Source organism: Mustelus asterias, chromosome 23 (genome assembly GCF_964213995.1).
Source record: "Mustelus asterias chromosome 23, sMusAst1.hap1.1, whole genome shotgun sequence".
Taxonomy (NCBI): Eukaryota; Metazoa; Chordata; class Chondrichthyes; order Carcharhiniformes; family Triakidae; genus Mustelus; species Mustelus asterias.
The window spans coordinates 40,478,191-40,498,308 of NC_135823.1; the positions used below are offsets into that span (position 1 = coordinate 40,478,191).

The 20,118-nt window shown below is 41.6% G+C and overlaps 1 protein-coding gene across 2 annotated transcripts in view; it reads right to left on the reverse strand.

Annotated features, from left to right (window-relative positions):
- Positions 1–20,118, reverse strand: part of unkl (unk like zinc finger) — a 111,544-nt gene that overhangs the window by 45,213 nt on the left and 46,213 nt on the right. The window lies entirely within an intron of this gene.

Below are 20,118 nucleotides of genomic sequence, written 5' to 3' on the forward strand. Positions count from 1 at the left end.
AACTGTGGGCCATGGGATTGTTAGAAGCTGCTCCAACATAGACACTGGGTTGATCTCATTTGGGACATACTTAATCTATGTGGATTTTTTCTTCATTTCAATGGGCAAAAGAGTGGCAGACACAAAGTGTAATCAATATAAATGTAATCCTGGCATCTCATAATGAACACTGGAACCTTCTCCAAAATACATAAAATTCCACGCAGGAATCTTTTGACACTAAAATGGAGGACTGTTCCAGCAAATAGATTTCCAACTAGAAGCAAAGAATGATTCTCCCATTTCCAAAATATGTCCGTTAAAAAATTAAAGCAAATTATAAGTTAGCTTTCAAGCTTTTCTTGTCGAAACTCTATTCTGCCATATATTTTTCTTTTAACATCCACACACCATTTTACAACCAAGAAAACGGGTTTGCTCCTGGACTCCCTATGGTGGCACAGCGGTTAGCACTGCTGCCTCACAGCGCCAGGGACTCGGGTTCAATTCCATCCTTGGGTGACTGTCTGTGTGGAGTTTGCACGCTCTCAGTGACTGCATGGGTTTCCTTCGGGTGCTCCGGTTTCCTCTGACATGCCAATGGTGTGCAGGTTAGGTGGACTGCCCACGTTAAATTGCCCCTATGTCCGAAGATGTGTAGGTTAGGGGGATTAGCGAGGGAAATACATACGGTTATGGGAAAGGGCTTGGGTGGGATGCTCTGTCAGAGAGTCGGTGTATCCTCGATGGACGGAATGGCCTCCGTCTGCGCTGAAGGGATTCTATGAAAAGCTGCAGGCAAGTGCCCCGAGATAATAGCTCACTGGTCATCCTGCATTTTGAGTAATACCTCTCTTTGATTCAGTCTCTACCAAAATGAAACAGACATCAACAGCACCTGGAGAAATAGTTAACAGAAATTTACTAACCAGGCAACTGCAGACATCAACCCATTTTCTGCCACATTACTGTTCCCCCCCACCCCAAAAAAACACCAAGTTCCTTTGACCTGGATTTTCGCCAATCCAGGATGACTCAGGAGCCCTTTATAAAATGGCAGTCAGGACTCAATTCTGGGATTCTTGACCCCATTCCTGCGGTTTCCGATTTACGGGAGTGTCTTTTAACCATGCAGGCTGGTTCGGATCGCGGGGCTGCACCCTGACTTAGTCAGCTAAGTATACATTGTACAGAACTAATGAACCCTACATTGACATGGACAGTTTTCCACTTTCTTAAAAAAACAAACTCCTTTTTACTACATCCTGATGTGTTAATTATCCAGTCCTTTTAAAGTTTCAACAGCTGAAACCAAAAGCAGTTGAAACCTTTATCCCATATACTACTCAAATGGATGCCTGGATTTGTAGCCAAGAATACACACTGAGGCTTGGCTGAGAACCCAGACATTCATTAGCCTGCTCAAACACCTGAGCCCCAGAAAAAAAACTTTAACTGACCGCTCTGGCTCTCAGATCTATTTTGTTGGTTTCACAATATTTACAAAAGATAAAGAGGTTTCAAGTGTTTGCCATTTCAGTTATTGATGCTTTAAAGGCTCTGGATGATTGACATTTTCATTGGCCTGTGGTAAAGGGTAGCTTTTTTTTTAAGGAAGTGGAAAATTATCAATTTCTTTCCCCAAAGTTTTTACGCACCACACTGACAGTATAGGGTTTATTGATTCTGTAGTGTATAGTGGGTGGGCAGGCCTGGAAGTGCCATTGCTTGGCATAGAGACCATATGAGTTGCTTGGGAGGAAACCTGTGCATTAGAGGCCATAGAAGGGACAAGGGTCGTGAGGGTTGAGCGAGGATCTGTTTTTATTTGAAGGGGGGTGAACTCCCACAGAACCGAGACAGGCCTGTTAACAGCTCACCTTGGCACCCAGCAGCACCTTTGTAGCAGCCTCCAAACTTCTGAGTTGGTAGGCCCAACTGCAGCCCACCCTCCGGTCACCACAATAAGAATCCTGTCCTTGCATGCACTCTCTCCGGAGGTGGGCAAACCAAGCCAGGAATTTTCCCAACTCCCACTGCCTGCCTCAAGGATGAAAATCTAGGCCATTCTTCTAACTGGATAGCCCTTTTCATTAAGTGCTAAGATTCTAGCCAATTGGACTTCATAAAATCTTCAGTAGTCCTCCAATACAAAAATAAATGCTTACTCCTGCAACATATGTTACCTGATAAGTATGTGGACCAAATACCATGGATGACTGCATCCCTTAACAACCACAATAATGACGTTCCTTTGCCAGAATGCACATTGCAGATATTCAAAACTTGAACCAAACGGATTAAAAACTGGTCTATTTTATGATGCAAACAGTTGCATTTAGCTGGATTTCTCCCACATTCCTGACAAAAAAAAACATGGAATAATTTAAAAGTTGGAGTACATCCAACCAGAGTTGGCATTGCTAATACAGATGCATGGGAACAGCAGACGATTCTTCTTCTCCCTAGCTCAGAAATACTGAGACCAACTGTAATGCCCAAGCTTTAAGCCTGGGTGACATCAACTAACAGCTTGGATCCAGGACTGAAGATTGTATCTTCCTTTGCTGCATGGTTGAGGAGTACAGTGGCAGCATTTACCCATAGCATTTGGGAGGAGGGGGAAATATTAGAACTGGAAAAAGGACCATGCTGGTGTATATGTTTCTACAACTCATCAGCTTCCATAATTGATAACTTCATAATCAAAGACGAGACCTTATTGCTGAGTGCTCTGTGCATTCCTCATCTGCAAATGGTGAAATTACCAAGTTTATATATGAAAATAAACAAATATTTTTATGCAAAATGGACAGAGGCAACATTTAAAATATATTCATTTGATATATTTCATGTGGATATTCAAAACTATGACTGGTAAGGTGACTTACTCCAGAGTATTTCTTGAATTTTAGAGAACACGATCAAAAATGTCATAATTTGCTCTGAGTGGTAATTATGCAACCATACCACAATTAGTTCACATTCAGGCTGCAATCAGATTTATAAATTGCGAGTCAATTATCTTCTGCCTAGAGATTCAAATGTAATGATATCTGTGTTGTGCTTGGCCAAGCATTTGCCTACTGGCATATATAAAAGCAAGATCTATCCAAGATAACTGAATACGATTTAGACATGCTCTCAGCTTCCTATAAAGATCAGTGTGGTTTCAGAAAAATCATACGTAGCATTTAACTCCCTTTTAAACATGATTACAGGAAAGGCAGAAGTACATTTTAAAAAGAGGATGAGTTTGTACCTGCAATTCTGCAGAACAAAATCCAATTGTTCAAGGAGAATGAAAGCCTAGATACGAGGGAGTTTGGACTCCCAACCCCAATTACCTTAAGAAAACATATACATTAAAAAAAAATCTTTGACTTATCTAAGAACCTGAAATTCCTTGTCACTGCAAAGACAGGCACAGATTAGTGCTATTTACCTTCAGGACATTAATTATAATGATAGCTGTGACTTCATATCAGCCCCAGAGGCTGTACACAAAATTGGCTTCTGCCTTTGAAGAAACATCAACAGGAACTACACTTCAAAAATGAACTAATTGCCCATGAAGTGAAATGTTCTGAGGATGTGAAATGCACTTTATAAATGCAAGTGCTTACTTTTCAGATGGAGAATTTGCCCATGTGCTCTGGAGCTGCTTAATTAAAAATAACAGAAAACATGACCATCAATTAGTCACTGTGGAAACCTGGAAATACAAGACTCCAGGAAACAATGCCACAGGCTTTAGATGCTACGCATCAGAGGTGAGGGATCACTGTACAAAGGGAGAATATAAACAAGATAATCTGAGGTTGAGAAATATAAAAATTCAATTGAGCCCACGTTACAAATGTCAGAGCAGAACAAAGCATCAAGCATTTTCCATCAGGGATATGATCTTTTGGGTCTCTGAAGATTTTGAGACAAAAAGAGGGTCTTGATCCCAAGATGATGCCTGGCTGCTCACCTGTATTATCTTACCAGAGGTGGCTAATTAAACGACTGCTTTCAGCAGTACCATCCATTTAAGCACAGTGGGTGGAACAGACACTCAGCTGGCCCAATGGAAAATCCATGGCAATGTCCTGCTGGCAGTCCCTCACGGAGAGCTGGACACTAATGCAGAAGGCAGGAAAAGGTGGAGGCCCCTGAAAATGGAGGCATGCTCAGAAGATATGCAAGATTACGAAAAGTATTCATGTTCACAGCTATTGTAATATTTAGGCAGGAAGTGGGGAGACTCCCTCCACAGAATGGTCTGCAGCTACAGCTGTGGCCCTGTGGCAGAAGCTGCTTCAGAGAGGAATGAAAGGAGGCCTCGTTGGCATGGAGCCTGGAGGCCATCTTCAGCAATATGATCACATTGGCAACCCAAAATCAGGTACTAAATGCTCAGCTAATTGCCACTAATTGACTACCTATTACTGACAGGCATGTAGCCGCCTCCATTGCTCACACTCCTCCAGCAGGATCGCCCAGAGGCAGGAAAGCACCAGCCTATCAACTCAATGTGACCTTCCAATTTTCCCCCCGGTCTTGTCTCTAGCCCAGTTTCTGGGGTCTCATTAAGGAGGAGTGAGACAGATTTTTGATTGGTATTGGGTTGATGGGGAGAAGACAGGAAAATGGGGATGAGGAGCATATCAGCCATGATCGAATGGCGGAGCAGACTCGATGGGCCAAATGGCCTAAGTCTCCTCCTATATCTTATGAACTTATGAGATTCCACCCAAGTAGCTGCACTTTGAACATGGAATTACCAGCGCTCATCACAATTATTGTGGAAATATGTTGCATTTGTTTTTTCACCATCAGATCAGCAATATATTTTGGAAATAAAAACACAATAAATTTATAGTCCTGTCCTGGGCAGGTTTAAAATAGCTTGGGCCATGCAAAGTCATTCCTTGTAGGGAAAATCAAGAATATTATTTTATGGAAATTATTCTCAAAGTTGTCAGCCACTGACACAGTACAAGTTTCACACAAATGTTGCAACTCCCTAGAGTTTCTCCTGACAGAAGGAAAGGAAACCATAATTACTGATTCTCCAACGCTTACCTTCACAGGATATCAGGATCCTAAACCTGCCCACTTGCTTCTCATTTTTCAAAAGTTAGGAGAGAATTAGGAGACATCTTAACATAATGCACTGGAGTAGATGGCATTGTAACAATGCCGCAAGATAAATACATTGGAATTTTTTGGAAGGAGAGCAGGCTGGAAATAGCATAATTGTCTGGATTGTTTCTTCACTCTCCTCCAAGTTTCAGCAATTCAAACTATATTCATTCCAAGACATCAATTGTTTCAAGCTTGTTTTTAAGTTCTGAACTTTGACTCAAGTTTGAATCCAGTACAAGCCAACAAAAGAAAGACCTCTCTCTATAGAATTCACACAAAACATTTCGCAGATGTAATGTATTTGCTCTCTTATTGCCCATCATCAGTATATTTTGTGTGGAAAGAGTTGTCTCTCCTCTCCCTTGGAAAGTGTATTCTAATTTAAAAATTTGCAATGAGTTGAAAAATAAAGAAGGTTAATTATTCTTGCACATTAAGTCAGAATTAAAGCAACATTATGCTCTGCCCGATGCATGCACAAGCATACACACAAAGATTAGATACAGGTAAAGATAGGGCACTTCTGCAGATTAACTCAGTCTCTGATTTGCGATTATCAGTCTTCCACCTGGCAGACAAATGATTTTGTGAAAAGATTTGATGATTTAAAGTTGCGATGTTTCCTATCATCAAATATCTAACAGGTTGGTACTAAGGTGAACTTTGAAACTGGAACAGGGCAAGTCATTTGGTTGCCTGTGACTTTCAGCCAGTTTCAGAATCTGGTTTTCAGACTGGCTGATGCCTAATGGATCTGCAAGGCAAAGATCGCATACCCTCTCTCTGCAGCTGTGGTCTTGTCTTCAAGTCTTCCCTGGTCTCTTCTGGATCTTGGAATAAAGGATCTCAGTATCAGAAGCTAGTTTCTGTCGCAAAGTCAACAGCTATAGTCTACCCAGAATGGCTTAAAAATAAGAGGCCATTGATATATAATAGAAAGTAGATAGTGTTATGGTTCAGGTCAGAAGCTCCAAAGTGTTTTATGAAGCCCGCCTGAACTATAAGTTTTGCATCTTGAATTTGGCTAGGATAAGCATGATATGTTTCACTTCGGGTATGATTCAAGTGACCCACTTGGAAGCTTTTATCAAACAAAGTTTATTTAAGAATATAGTTAACATGTATAGTATTAAAATTAGCAAGAACCTTTATCAATTACAAACAAGAAACAAAACAACCACTATAATGTATAACCCTTAACCAATTTATATATCAGATGATCCAATCAAAACCAATATCCAATAAATAAAACCCTTTTAAACAGATTTATCACTGCACAGGCTAAAGTTCACATAATATCAGAATCCAGTTCAGTGGGTTGAATGCTGATTTCAAGTGATCTTGAAAGCTCAGAGCAGCCTGCAATCATATCAACTCACCAAAACACCGATTAATTACTGCAGCATAGCAACAAGCCTCTCTTTCAGCTAACTGGTTAAACTTTCAAAATAAAAACAGACTTCTTTCGGCTATGCTTCTAACACTGCAGCCAAAACGAGACTAAAAACAAACCTTGTCACCTGAGCTGCACAGTTTTTTTAAATTTCTCTTCCCACCAATGACATCACTTAAGGCTGTGAGGTGCAGAGATCAGTTTTTTTTTTAAATCTCTTAAAGGTACACTAACGTCACAATAGTGGTCTTTCATACTTAAACTTGTGGATAACTGGTCTCATCAGCTTTCTTACGTTGAATTGCAAACCTAGAGACACAGTCTAGGAGTCCGTTGACTGTGTTTTGAGTAAGCTTCAAACAGTGACAGGCATTAATTCTACAGATAACATTTGCCTTGATATGTCGATTGGGAAGGAAGTCCCCACCCATGGGTTATTTCATTCAGACCTCTCCAGAAGCTTGACAATCTGTGCTGAATAAACAAAGGTCACCTGACCTTTTGGTAGACATCCTAATAGTTCATTAGTGTCCATTTCAGGTAAATAAAAGGAAGTTCAAAAGTTTCCATACAAGCTCAATCCATAGTTATGAATATGACATGTCATGGACGGCATGGTGGCACAGTGCCAGCACTGCTGCCCCACAGTGCCAGCACTGCTGCCCCACAGTGCCAGCACTGCTGCCCCACAGTGCCAGCACTGCTGCCCCACAGTGCCAGCACTGCTGCCCCACAGTGCCAGCACTGCTGCCCCACAGTGCCAGGGATCTGGGTTCAATTTCTGGCTTGGGTCACTGTGTGGAGTCTGTATGTTCTCCCCATGTCCGCTTGGCTTTCCTCTGGGTGCTCTGGTTTCCTCCCACAGTCCGAAAGACGTGCTGGTTAGATGCATTGGCCATGCTAAATTCTCCCTCAGTGTATCTGAACAGGCGCTGGAGTGTGGTGACTAGGGGATTTTCACAGTATCATTGCAGTGTTAATGTAAGCCTACTTGTGACACTAATAAAGAAATTTTAATATACTTAAACATTACTGGACATGACAAGCCTCTGCCCATGGGGAAAATAAACTATTTTGATTACTTTAAAAGACACTGCTTTCCTGGTAAAACAGGAGAAATAGGATCACGCATTCTGCACTCTTTCTACCATCCACACATTAATCTTACATTTCAATTGGTGTAATAATTTTATTCTCAAGCTTAGGCTCCTCATCATCCTTCAGGGATGAGGCTCAAGTGTAACTGAATTTCTTCAGGTGTTGGGACTGGCTTTAAGAAGCCTTCATTGATCTTTCTTTTCATCCTATCAGTAACTGCAACACTATATTCTGTATCCTACCCTTTCCTTCTCCCCTATGTACTCTAGGAATGGTATGTTTTGTTTGCACAGCTCACAGGAAACAATACTTTTCACTGTACCCCAATACATGTGACAATAATAATTCAATTCAATATTCTCGTGTCTTCTATCCCCTTTTTGCCTTTTCAAAATTCCTAGTTACATTTTGTCTCATGGGCTAGGATTTTTATTAACATTTGGTTGTGGTTCTTTGGAAACTTTATCACCAGCAGACATGGGACTACCAGTAAGCTGGCACGTAAGTGGTGTCCAATTTAATTCTACAGTCCTGGAAAGAATAGAGTTTCGCAGGCTATTAAAGAATGCTTATGCTATGCAAATCTATGTTAATGCACAGCAGCCCTGCCTGCATATGCCTAAACCCTTTGGTGGCTGTTTCAACAACCAATAGGCTAGATGATTCTGTTTTCAGTACTTTGACAAATCTTATTTCTAGGGTGATTGTGGGTGGTTAGCTGGTTTTAGACCCCTGCAAGATATCCAGATTCACCTCTTACACCTCATCTTCAATGGGTTCTAAAGTTAAATAGTTGGGTTTGGATATATTTGAATTTTGAATTTGACCATTAGTTACAGTTGAGCTCAAATACACTAATCTCATGGCTACAGACGCTGTCCTGACTGCACTGTCCCTCTTGATCTCTCTGCATGTCAATCATTTTCTTTAACTAACATGTCCAGGTTCCCACTTTGAAAACACATAGGGTGGCCTCCTGCTGGTTTGCAAGTACTTTCATTTTAAAAGTGGGAGAGTAATCACCTTTTTCTTCCCGGCTCTCCTTTTCTGTGGAACTCATTTCATCTACCTCCACCCTATCCCCCCCCCCCCTAGGTTGTGGGAGTTACTAAATCCAGGTTTATTCTAAGTTAGAGGTTTGTAGGTCAATTCATAGTCTACTATAATAGTTGTGCCTCTGGTTTTGGAAAATCTTTGTTCCTCAACACAAGTTTCAAGATTGTACATGCGGCACTTCCTAACCTCCAACTAAATTATTTCATTTAATCTGTCGTAGGTATGGTCAATTTTTGGGACTCTCATCCACTGATCAAACGTTAACTGCTTAATTCTCCCAAATTTGTGTAAAGTTTGAGCTTTTTACAAGAGTTCCAGAACTGTTGGTGGTACACCTCTGATGAGTTCATAGTAACTTAGGATGGCAGTCTTTGTCTGTTCATAACTTTGGCGTTATCTGCAGACAGCATAGAGTAGACGTCATGGGCTTTTCCTACTAGCTAACCCTGCACTAGGAGAGTCTAAATCTCTGCCAGCCACTTTAACTGATCTGCTAGCTTGTCAAAGGCCGTGAGAAGGTTTAAACATTTTCTGCTTCAAACTTGGGCAGTAGTTCAGGAATATTTCTAAGAAATCAAATCTTGTTTCTAAGCTCGGAGCAATTAAATTACCAGCACAGTTTACAATAGTGTCATAATGGCGGAAATTGTGACTGAGTGAATGCATATTGAACTAGTTAAAAGAGAACCTGTTTAAAAAATACAAGTAAAGGCACTGGCCAAAGATGGCTACAACCAGTCACCCGATGTTGATCAGATTTCTAGGAAGTTACTATATAGATTTCACTGCTGAAATGCTGCTCAGTGAATTCCACATCTGGGTGTCAAGGGCCACTACAAGCAGGGACTCTTGAAAATAAAGTCTTAAAATGCAAAGTGCTGGACTTTAATCAATCATGATTCTGTCAAGACAATTGGAACTACTAATCAGCCAGATACCCCAGCAGACATTCAAAACCCCCTCGTCGAGGACAAAATAATCCATCTCCTGTTGGTTTCTACTACCTTGAAATGTGCCAAAGATTTTTGAAATGACAGCTCAAAATATGATTACTTGTTCAACAACAATGACTGCAAGACATGTTAATCAAATTTTTTCTTGGAATATACAAACAAGATGTTTAAGAACTGGTTTTGCTGAGCCATAAACAGAGATAAAAATCAAAGTCATCTGAAAAAAAAAACTTAAGGAAGCAGTAAAGAGTCTTCCTATTTCTCTCCCTGAAGCTAAAATTACCTTCAGCAAGGTGCAGTTACTGGAACTTCAATTCAACTCCAGGACATAAAGGAAACAAGTTAACTTCAAATGGCTGCAACGTTCAACAATCTATGCCTCAAGGACAACCAAAGACTAATCATAGATTCTTTTTAACTTCTATTTGGACTCTAACTTTTCTTAATTCTGAGATTGGTATTTGTGCTTTGTCATATCTTTTTTAACTTTTTTCTCAGGTTCAGAAGCTAGTAAACCTCTGCTTTCTTTGACTCAAGAAAGCCTGGTATGATTGAAAAGTAAATAGATATGTCCTCCAATTCAAATGCATGAGGAAAATAAATTTAAAACCCTTTATTGCAACCAACCAAAGGATCAGAATATCAGGGAGGCATTTCATTCTTCCTCAACCAGTTGTAACACTAGGTAAATACAAGTTCTGACTAGCTGCTTCATTCTACCCTAGTTCCCAATCCTTCTGTGCTTGTAATTCTTTCTCCAGCTTTAGCAGACAGAATTCTCTATATTGTTCCTTCTCCCTTGCCCGAAATTCTAATTCTAGCCTCTGATCTTCGAGGTGACTTTTGGCTACGATAACCTGGTCTGCTTCAAGTTCCATATCTTTTGTCTGTTCTATGTAGGGTTGAGGGTACCATGCTCAACCAGCATCTTTTAATATTTCAGGCTTCCATGTTTTATGATGTACATGAAGTTCTACCTGCGTAGCTATAGCTTTTAGTGGTTCTATGGTTCGGGGTACGAATTTAGCCCAAGTTAAGTCCTGCTGTTGCGCAAATGCTTTTACATAAAGTTAGCCATTTTACTTTCTACCGTCAGTATTCACGAAACTTACTACTGTAATCGATTTTAGTTTTGTTTCAAACATTTTCCCTTCTAATTCCAACCCTTTAAGTCCAATTTGGCCGATTTGCTCCGAAAGATATAAATCACAGATGCAGCCCCAATTCTGTCACAGTCAGAATTTATTTGCATTCTTGCTGCCTACAATCGGTATGTTTTCTATGGAAAGAGGTGTGTCTTTTCTTACCCTTGGACCAGCATGCCAATTAAATAATTCAGCAGCAATTTTGTGCTGGCTTATAAATAGGTGACCATTTATCACACTTGCCCTGAATGAACGCAACTTCAACACTTGATCTCACAAATGCACAAAGATTGGATACAGAGAAAGATAGTACACGTTTACTGATTATAGTGAAGTTACGATTTACGGGTACAATTTCCAGTCTGACATGTGACAGACATATGGTTTCTTGAATGGATTCAGTAATTTAAAGTTGCAGTGAGGGTCTTGTAAAACAGAGAATTCACAGCAGGTTTCAGTTGAATATCTAGGCGGTTGCTTCTCAGCTGAACTTTGAAACTGGAGCATGTTAAGTCGTTTGGCTGTTTGATTACTTGCAGTTAGCTTGAGTCTGGTTCTCAGACCAGCTGACAACTGATGAATCTGAGAGATGGCACAGCCTTTATCTGCAGCTGTTTTGTCGGTGTTCCTCTGCAGTGTGCCCCAGTGTCTTCTGGTTCTTGGATAATGCAGGGTCTCCATTTTGGGTTACACGGTCAATGGCCATTTTCCACCTGGAATGGTTTAAAGCTAAAAGCCCACTGATATATAAAAGAGTTAAGTGGTGTCCTTTCACACTTAACTTGTGGGTAACTGGTCTCGACAGCTTTCTTTTGTTAAATTGCAAACCTATAGACAAAGAATTCAGGTGTCCACTGACCCTGTTTTGAATAAGCTTTGAACAGGCAGCAATTCCATAGATAACATTCACCTTGCTAAGTCCATTTCAGGGAGAATCTCTCATCCATGGTTATTCAATTTGGAACTTTCTGGAAGCTTGATAGTCGCTGTTGAAGGGTCATCTGACCCTTTTGACAGCCATCTTAACAGTACATCGGTGTCCATTTTAAATAAATAAAACAGTTCCAGAAGTTTCGGTACAAGCTCAGACCATGTAGAAAGTTATGAAAATAACATGCCTTTATTGAGCAATTCCAAGAAAATAACAAAACTCAAAATGGGAACATCGGGGTTGGTGCAGTGGAAGACTCGTAGAATTAAGGCACATGGCTGTGGCAGATTATAGGGAGTTGTAATTCAAATGCAGCTGGTGCTATTTATAGCCTGTGAGTGCTCAATACATTTCTAGATGGGAGTGGGGTGGGAGTGCCAGCATTCTTCACATTGATGAGTAGAAATTGTGTAAGAAATATCCGGACGCTACTTGGGACAAGGGTGAATGGACTGCAGGGTCCTTCCAGATGGAGTAATTAAGATAAACCAAATAGCATACCACATCTTGTGAATAACCATTTTTTTAAAAAACCTATAAATCAGTTGTGAATCTTCTCATTCTATTGAAACCTTTTAGTGCCGCAGAGACTCAAGGAAATTTAGAAAAAATCCCAAGTCAATTCTGCATCCCTTGATTGCCCAACTAAACCAGCTCTAGTGCAGTGGGTTATCATAGACACAGGTAGAGTTAACACAACTTTATAAAACATCTGTCAAATATGTCAGCTTGAATATACAAGACACATTTCACTTCAATGACGTTTGATGCAGAACATGCAGCCTGCTCACTACAATGGAAACTGCATGCAGTTAATGAGCGCAAAAATATGTATTCATGTGCACAATACGATGCTGCATATAAAAACCTACAACCTATTTTTCACAATATAGATTTGCGAACATCCATACAGGTGCAACACACACTGCACTGAAAATGTTCTACTTGAAGACGTTGTGGCGTAGCCCACTGATGAATCCATATACTCAGATCCAGACAGTGATTATGGCTCATTAAGACAATTAATTCTGTTCCAACCAGGTGAAAAGGTGCAAACTGACTCCCCTTTATTAAATCTCCTTGGTAGGTCAAATCAAGGGGGTTAAGTTTCTTTTTATAAGGATATGTAAGCAAGTCTGGGTACTAGATTGTAGTGCAACCCAACCATTTTCAGGTAATTAAAGTTATATTCATTGTAATGAAAGATTAAACTTTTTGACCTAACACTGAGGTAAAAAGTCAATTTGATACGGTTATCCTTTTACAACAAACTAATCCTAAACTATTACTAAGCAATCACTGACTAACAACAGACAATTTCACTGAAAGTATCTCAGTTACTCTGGTAATTGAAGGATAAGTAGGTAATAATCAGTAACTAATTAGAAGTCATTTCATGTTATTTCTGCATTTCTCCATTAGCTTTTCTCATGAGTGAATTAAGTACTGTAACAGCTGGGAAAAAAATGACATAAGCTTTGGACTCCTTCCCCATCAGGAACACACACCGTACGACATAGGAGTAGAACTAGGCCATTCGGCCCATTGGGTCTGCTCCGCCATTCAATCATGGCTGATATTTTTCTCATCCCCAAATTAATCAAGAACCTACCTATCTCGGTCTTAAAGACACTCAATCACGGTAGCACAGTGGTTAGCACTGCTGCTTCACAGCTCCAGGGACCTGGGTTCGATTCCCGGCTTGGGTCACTGTCTGTGTGGAGTTTGCACATTCTCCTCATGTCTGCGTGGGTTTCCTCCGGGTGCTCCGGTTTCCTCCCACAGTCCAAAGATGTGCGGGTCAGGTTGATTGGCCATGCTAAAAAATTGCCCTTAGTGTCCTGAGATGTGTAGGTTAGAGGGATTAGTGGGTAAATATGTAGGGATAGGGGGGTGGGGCCTGGGTGGGATTGTGGTCGGTGCAGACTCGATGGGCCGAAGGGCCTCTTTCTGTACTGTAGGGTTTCTATGATGATTTCAATGACCTGGCCTCCACAGACTTCTGCGGCAAAGAGTTACACAGATTCATCACTCTCTGGCTGAAGAAATTCCACCTCATCTCTGTTTTAAAGGATCGTCCCTTTAGCCTGAGGTTGTGCCCTCTGGTTCTAGTTTTTCCTATTAGTGGAAACATCCTCTCCACGTCCACTCTATCCAGACCTCGCAGTATCCTGTAAGTTTCAATAAGATCCCCCTTCATCCTTCTAAACTCCAACGAGTACAGACCCAGAGTCCTCAACCGTTCCTCATACGTCAAGCTCTTCATTCCAGGGATCATTCTTGTGAACCTCCTCTGGACCCTTTCCAAGGCCAGCACATCCTTCCTTAAATATGGGGCCCAAAACTGCTCAATACTCCAAATAGGGTCTGACCAGAGCCTTATGCAGCCTCAGAAGTACATCCCTGCTCTTGTACTCTAGCCCTCTTGACATGAATGCTAACATTGTATTTGCCTTCCTAACTGCCAACTGAACCTGCACGTTAACCTTAAGATAATCTTGAACAAGGACTCCCAAGTCCCTTTGTGCTTCTGATTTCCAAAGCATTTTCCCATTTAGAAAATAGTCTAAGCCTTCATTCCTACTTCCAAAGTGCATAACGTCCCACTTTTCCACATTGTATTCCATCTGCCATTTCTTTGCCCACTCTCCTAGCCTGTCCAAATCCTTCTGCAGCCACCCTGCTTCCTCAATACTACCTGGCCCTTTGTATCATCTGCAAACTTAGCAACAGTGCCTTCAGTTCCTTCTTCCAAATCGTTTATATATATAATTTTATATAGTGAAAAGTTGTGGTCCCAGCACCGACCCGAGACATACCACTAGTCACCAGCTGCCATCCTGAAAAAGACCCCTTTATCCCCACTCTCTGCCTTCTGCCAGTCAGCCAATCCTCTATCCATGCCAGGATCTTACCCTTAACACCATGGGCTCTTAACTTATTTAACAGTCTCCTATGCGGCACCTTGCCAAAGGCCTTTTGGAAATCTAAATAAATCGTGTCCACTGGTTCTCCCTTATCTAACTTCCTTATTACCTCCTCAAAGAACTCTAACAGATTTTTCAGACATGACCTCCCCTTGACAAAGCCGTGCTGACTCAACCCTACTTTATCCTGCACTTCCAAGTACTCCGCGATCTCATCTTTAATAATGGACTCTAAAATCTTGCCAATGACTGAAGTCAGGCTAACCGGCCTAGAATTTCCCGTCTGCTGCCTCCCTCCCTTCTTAAACAGCAGTGTTACATTAGCTACTTCCCGGAGGACTGGAAAGTAGCTAATGTGTAGCTAACACAGATTCTCATTGTTAAGTTTACCTTAATGAAAGGGACTCTTGTAAAGATATCATGATAAAAGCCATAGCTTGATAAAGTCTCACATAAAAACTGAGCGGCATGGACAAGTTGGGCCGAAGGGCCTGTTTCCATGCTGTAAACCTCGATGACTCTAAAAGAGGTTAGTGTGCAAAATTAAAGCATATGGGATTGGGGATAATATATTGGCATGGATTGAGAATTGGTTAGCAGACAGGAAAGAGAAGGATTAAATGGGTCTTTTTCAAAGTAGTAGGCAGTGACTAGTGGGTAGGGATCAGAGCTTGGGCCCCAGTTATTCACCATTTACATCAACGATTTGGATAAGGGAACCAAAAGTAATATTTCCAAGTTTGCTGATGACACAAACCTTGGTGGGAATGTGAGTGGTGAAGAAGATGTTAAGAGGCTTCAAGGTGATTTAGACAAGTTGAGTGAACAGGCAAATACATGGCAGGTGCAGTATTAAGTGGATAAATGCAACGGTATGCACTTCAGATGGAGAAACAAAATGGCAGAATATTATTTAAGTAGTGGTGAATTGGGAAATGTTGACATACATAGGGACCTAGGTGTCCTAGTACACCAGTCACTTAAAGCAAGCATGCAGGTATAGCAAGCAGTTGTTGCAAGAGGACTAGCATACAGGAGCCACAATCTTGGTAAGATCACACCAGGAATATTACATGCTGTTTTGGTCTCATTATGAAAGGAGGATATACTTGTCATTGAAACAGTGCAGCTAAGGTTCACCAGACTGATTGTTGGAATGGCAGGATTGTCACACAAGGAGTGATTAGGTCAATTGGGATTGTATTCACAGGAATTTAGAAGAATGAGAGGGGATCTAATTGAAATGTCTGACAGGGCTTGACAGACTGGATGCAGAAATGTTGTTTCTTCTGACTGGAAAGTCTAGAACAAGGGATCACAGTCTCAACTTACAGGGTAGGCCATTTAGGACTAAGATGAGGAGAAATGTCTTCATTCAGAGAGTGTTGAATCTATGGAATTTACAGAAGGCTCTGAAGGCCAAATCACTGAATATGTTTAAGAAGGAAGTAGATAGATTTCTAGACTCTTAAGATCTGGGGAGTGTGCTTGAGTATGGTGCTGAGGTAGAGGATCAGTCATGATCATGTTAATTGTCAGAGGAAGCTCAGAGGCCGAATGCCCTACTCCTGCTCCTAATTTCTATGTTTCTATGTTAAAGGAAGGTCTATCCAAGTTTAAGACAATGTGCATAATTAGCTGGAGCCAATGGCATTAACTCTCATCATCTTATTGACAAGGCACAGACCAATTAATTATTTCCAACAATTTGGCTGAGGTGGGCTACAACATCTTGAATATAAAAAAAGTGTTTTTGGGGAACTATCTTTGATCTGGTTTAGATCTTCAGGGGTAGTTGAGCATCCTATCAGCGTGAAGGTAGTTTCTAATAAACTTCAGGGCAGGTGAGTATTGAGTGCAGTTACTACTGAGACTGGTTCGGTGACTGATTCACTGCCAGTCGAAATCCCAGGAAGGTGTAGTGTTTCTCAGGAGCAGTGCTCTGTTGGCACGAGGAGTTCAAGTTGTTGTCCACTTCTCATGGATTCATTACTCATTTGAAAGTATGGAGTTGGTGCAGTTTCACTGACAAGTATAGTTTACTTATATTCGGCCTCTATTAGTTAGTTGCTAAGTTTCTAAAACTTACTTAAAAGCAATAAACTTCGATATTATTTACTGATTTGTTGTCTGCATCTTTGCCTCTGTCAAACTCAAACAATTGAAATGGGCAATTTGCGTTGGGTTCCAGCAGTATGCCTTGTGCATCTAAATTTGAACAGTTTAAAATATCAAACCACCTTTGTCTTGGACATGCTTTTTTGCAGGGCACATGCATGCACACATGCGCTTATTACGAGGCCTCAGTGCATTGGTAGGTTTCTGCTAGAGCTGGCTTTCCGAACCAGGCAACACGCTAATTCCAAAAAAAGGGGGGGAGTGCGTGCAGCCCTTGCCTTGATTCCTCTGCTGAATGTTTCCGGACATAGCCTGGGCAAGTCATCCTTGCCTTGAAATACTTTACCCATTGTGCATTCCCAAGAGGTTTTGGGTGAGCCGGTCTGTGGCAGCCACTGTTTCAATATCTCGAGTGCTTAGGCATTTTTAATATCCCTTCCTGAGTTTCAATGGGTGTTTGGAAATGTCGCTCTCTTCACACTCCCAAGGGTGATGAATTTGTTTCTCATATCGATTTTGCAATGTAGCCTTGCATTTTTAAGCTGTTTTCTCTGGCTCAGTTCAAATTGCAAAATTTCCTGTCAGTTGAAAGTTGAAAAATTATATTTCCAAAAATAAAGGCCTCATAACAATTCTTAGAAGACAGACCGGAAAGCTGCAATGCCATTCATGGTAGTGACAAAGTAGTAATGTTCCTGGATTAGCAATCCAGAGGCCCAACTTAATGCTCTGGAGACATGCATTCAAATCCCATCATAGGTAGCTGGTGGAATTTGAATTCAATTAATTAAAAAAATCTGGAATTGAAAGCTAGTCTCAGTAATGGTGACCATCAATTGCCACAAAACCCATTTGATTCATTAGATAAGGAAATTGCCATCCTCACCTGATGTGCCTTATATGTGACTATAGATCGATAGAAATGAGGTTGACACCTAAATGCCCTCTCAAAAGGCCTAATAAGCCGCTCAGTTCGAGGCAATTAGAGATGGAACTACAGATCTTATAAGACCATAAGACATGGGAGCAGAATTAGGCCGCTCGGCCCATCGAGTTTGCTCCGCCATTCAATCATGGCTGATATTTTTCTCATCCCCATTCTCCTGCCTTTTCCCCATAACCCCTCATTTCCTTATTAATCAAGAACCTATCTAGCTCTGTCTTAAAGACACTCAATGACCTGGCCTCCACAGTCTTCTGCAGCAAAGAGTTACACAGATTCACCACTCTCTAGCTGAAGAAATTCCTCCTCATCGGTTTTAAATGATCGTCCCTTTAGCCTGAGGTTCCTACGAGTGGAAACATCCTCTCCATGTCCACTTTATCCAGGCTTCGCAGTATCCTGTAAGTTTCAATAAGATCCAGCCTCATCCTTCTAAACTCCAACGAGTACAGACCCAGAGCCCTCAACTGTTCCTCATACGACAAGCTCCTCATTCCAGGGATCATTCTTGTGAACCTCCTCTGGACCCCTTCCAAGACCAGCACATCCTTCCTTAGATATGGGGCCCAAAACTGCTCACAATACTCCAAATGGGGTCTGACCAGAGCCTTTTATACAGCCTCAGGTGAGTGCTGCCTAACTGTGAGGAGTGCTTTTGCAGTTGGATGAAAATAGGGAGTTCAAGTGGTAAGTTATGAGGAGGTAAGTAATCATTAAACTTGCTTTCAGGGCGAGTTAAATTAGTTCTTATTTGGGAAGTTAAAAGCTGCACTTTAGTGCATTCCTGCAATAGCAATCAGCTAAGTCAGCTCTCAACTGAACTTGGCTGGTTGTTTGTACAGATAGTTAAAACCAGTTCCAGGACTTTGTAAGTTGTCCCTATAAAAACAAGGCCTCACAGTGCTGCCCTGACTGCACGGTGAGTGCTGCCTGACTGTGTGGAGTGCTTTTGGAGTTGGGTGAACACAGGGAGTTAGGTGAAACAGGCAGCAGAGGCTACAAGGGAGAGTGCTGATTGGTCAGTAAGTGCTATTCTTGATTCTCTGAAACTGACAGAGAGTTCGGACTAAAAAAAACTTAAAAGTGACATCACAGGAAAGCTGTGATTTGCTTGGCTAACAGGGCGCTGTACTAAATTTGAAAACCCATTTAAATTACTGGCTGGACATTGCGTTGAGACTGAGGTAATAAGGAGATATATAATTAAAATAAAAATTTTAAACCAAATTTAAAACTAATTAAATAAAATTGAGATGGAGGGTCAGGTGATGTGTTGTTCACGCATGATGTGGGAGCTGGTGGACCCCACTGTGGTTCCCAATGAGCATGTCTGTACTAAGTGTTGGTTGATTGAGGAACTCCAGCTCAGAGTGGATGAGCTGGATTCTGAGCTTCGGATGCTGTGACATATCAGGGAGAGGGAGAGATACCTGGACACTGTGTTTCAGGAGGCAGTCACACCCCTTAGATTAAATGCCTTGAATTTGGCCAATGGGTACATTGGGACAGGAGGGTGTGGCTGCGAGTGAGGCAGGTAGAAGGATCCAGGAGGTAGGGTTGCAGGAGCCTCAGACCCTGAATTTGTTCAACAGGTTCGAGATTCTTGCTCCCTGTGTGAACGGGAACGGGTACTGCGGGGAGGATGAGCAAACTGACCACGGCACCGTGGTACAGGGAGCCGTGCAAGTGGGGAGAGAAAAAAGAAATGTAGTCATAATTGGGGAGAGTATAGTTAGGGGCATTGACACTGTTCTCTGTGACCAGGATTGAGAATCCCGAAGGCTGTGTTGCCTGCCTGGTGCTCAGGTTCAGGATATCTTATCTGGGCTGCAGAGGAACTTGGAGTGGGAGGGTAAAGATCCAGTTGTTGTGGTCCACGTAACTACCAATGACATAGGTAGAACAGGAATAAAGGTTCTGCTAAGGGAGTATGAACAGCTAGGAGCTAAATTAAAAAGCAGAACCAAAAAGATAATATTCTCTGGATTATTACCTGAGCCATGAGCTAATTGGCACCAGGTCAATAAGATTGAGGAGGTAAATGCGTGGCTCAAAGATTGGTGTGGGAGGAATGGGTTTGAATTCATGGGACATTGGCACCAGTACTGAGGAAGAGGGGACCTGTTCCGATGGGACGGTCTTCATCTGAATCATGCTGGGACCAGAGTCCTGGCGAATTGTACAACTAGGGCTGTAGATAGGGTTTTAAACTAAATAGTGGGGGAGGGGGAAGGGTTCAGTTGTATGGAGAATTAGAAAATCCAAGTTAAAGGAAAGGGTTGAAGTGCAGGTTAATGGAGCTGAGGGCTCAGGAGAGGTTAGTAAAGTTTCCAGACCACGTAATAGGAGAGAGTATAGAAGGTGGCAGGAATGTAACCTCAGGCAGAGCAAAAAAGGTGACAAGTATGAGAAGGGAGGTGGTCAATGCAGGACTGAGGGTGT